The following is a 2,461-nucleotide window of genomic DNA, read 5'->3' as shown; positions in this document are numbered from 1 at the left end:
TGCTGGAAGAGTACAGCCAGAAAACAGATTAGCCCAGGAAAGACTTCTTCTGAACTAACAAACGTACCACAAATACACTTCTCAGGCGTATTTTAGGTCAAATGGATTTGTCAAGTCAATAGTCACACAAGTATGAAGGATTCCTATAAATAAATGAGACTTAAATGTTTTTTATATCTGTCGGGCAGAGCTCCTTTAAAGTGCAAATGGAGCTGGAATTAACTGAAGTCAAGATCATTTCAAGCAAGAGGCGTTTAAAAAAAAATAAAGAAAAAGAAAAGAAAACAAAGATTTGAACTTTTTAACCTTGGGTTTTTTTCCAGCCACATCCCTAGCAATGATAATAAATTCAGAAAATTCCATGAAAATCTCTATTCTTTGGTCTCCCGAGGCATTTGGCATAATGCTCTCAGTTCCTCTTTTCTCCTATGAAAACAGGAAGAAATTATGCAGGGTAGTAGCTGTTTAAATACTAGAAAGTCTTCCTGGGGAGAATTACAGACATTTCAGTGATAAATTGGAAGTGAGATAACAGAAGGTTGGGAATGAGCCTGATCCAAAGTTCATGTCAAAGCTTCCTCCTTGATTTCGGGGCTTTTTGTATGAGGTCTGAGATGAGAAATTCTCAGCCCAGCTGAGTTTGGGTGACAAGTTTGCCTTTGTGCAGGTTTACCCCGAGGAATTCCCATTGAAGCAGGGCAAAAAAAATACAAATCCAGCACTGGCTTTGAGTCCTACATCCAAATTTATCCCGAGTCTTCCCAGCAGCTGGGCTGCTCTTCTTTCTGCCAGGCCAGAGCCTTGTAGCTGCAGGCTGTGAGAGGGACCATGGTGTGTTAGCTCCTTCTCCCTGCCTGGGGGCAAGCACTCCTGCTCCCTCTCAATGCCTGTAATACTGTCTGAAGAACCAGATTTCAAATCCTCACAGTGAGCTCTTCCCCCCCAACACCCACTCCCAGGGCTGACTGCATCCCAATTAATTAGCAGAAATACTCCAATACAGCCATTTAGAACGGAAAGGAGCTGACTGTTGTAATAAAGTACATGGCAGAACAGGCTGGGCTCCATTCTAACAGTATCATGGGGCTCTGAGGACATAATTGCCTTGTTATTTCGTGCTCCCCAGGGCTGTGCTGGAGGCAGTTTAGCAGAACTAGCACTTAAAAACTGCCTCCAGCAAACTCTGCTCCCTGCTGCCTTCCCAGGTGCCCCCTTCCTTTTCATTCTCAGGTCTCTCATTCCCTTTTCTTTCCCAGGTCCCTCATTCCTTTTCTTTCTCAGGTCCCTCATTCTCTTTCTTTCCCAGGTCCCTCATTCCCTTTGCTTTCTCAGGTCCCCTGTTCCCTTTGCTGTCCCAGGTCCCTCATTCCTTTTCTTTCTCAGGTCCCTCATTCCCTTTGTTTTCCCGGGTCCCTGATTCCCTTTGCTCAGCCTGGCAGGAGCTCATTCACCTCCTCCTTTCTCCTCCAGGAAATTCCCATCCTTTTATTCCCCATACCACAACTGCTACCCCAGACTTGGTTAACCCCATCACTGCAGAGCCCACTTCCCTCCACCACGTCTCCTATATTCATTTTTTTTTTTTCCTTTTTCATGCTTAGACTTGAAATTCTTCAGGACCTGGAGCATCCCCTTGTTTCAGTTTGGAGGAGAGCAGTGTTGAGCTGCTGTTGCAATACAAATAACCAACAGGAACAACAATGCCTTGGGAGTATTTCAGCCCCACGTCACAGGGTCCAGGCTGGTTGGTGACCTGAGAAAACCAGTCTCATTCTGGACCATGTCACACTCCTTCCTCAGCTCTACTTTAGCCAAACATTCTGGGAAAACAACAAGACGTGCTGCCAAAATAGCAGAAAGAACCAACTCCCCAAACAGGAGGCCTTCCCCCAGCTCCATGATTTGAACCAAAGGTTGAATGGAGGAACTGGAGGTAAACCCAACAAGCACGGTGTTATTTAAGCCTACAAATAGCTCCTAAATCACAGAAATTGTTCCTAAAGAGCAAGTAGGTGGTAGCAGGGATTGCAGGGTTGGACTCGAATACAATTATGCTGAAGGGCAGTAAAAATGAAGGACCCTTTGCTTTCCCTCCCAGCAAAGGTTTAATAGCCAGCACTCTAGTTAGGTCTAAATATTGCTAGAAATTACTTTTTTTTTTTGGACAAAATATATATTACAAGCCTGCCAAAATATGTTTTCATCATTAAAAATGAACTGTAAGTGGCAAATGAATGATGTATATTTTTGTGGAGAGCTACTCTCCTTCATGCCCTGATTTGCAGTCAGGTTTTTGCAGTGAACCCTCCTACTCTTAGAAATTAAGACACATTATCTTCATTAGTCTGTAAAACCACCAGCATGCAGCCACACAGGTATATACTATAGTAATGCTTCTTTCCTCTTTGGCCAGTAAAGCCCCCACTGCTGAGCTGGGCTGGCCACTCTGGGAGCTGCTCTT

This window comes from Merops nubicus, unplaced genomic scaffold, assembly GCF_000691845.1.
Source record: "Merops nubicus isolate BGI_N331 unplaced genomic scaffold, ASM69184v1 scaffold602, whole genome shotgun sequence".
Lineage (NCBI taxonomy): Eukaryota > Metazoa > Chordata > Aves > Coraciiformes > Meropidae > Merops > Merops nubicus.
The sequence above is the reverse complement of the archived record's forward strand: the minus strand, read 5'-3'. Positions refer to the sequence as shown.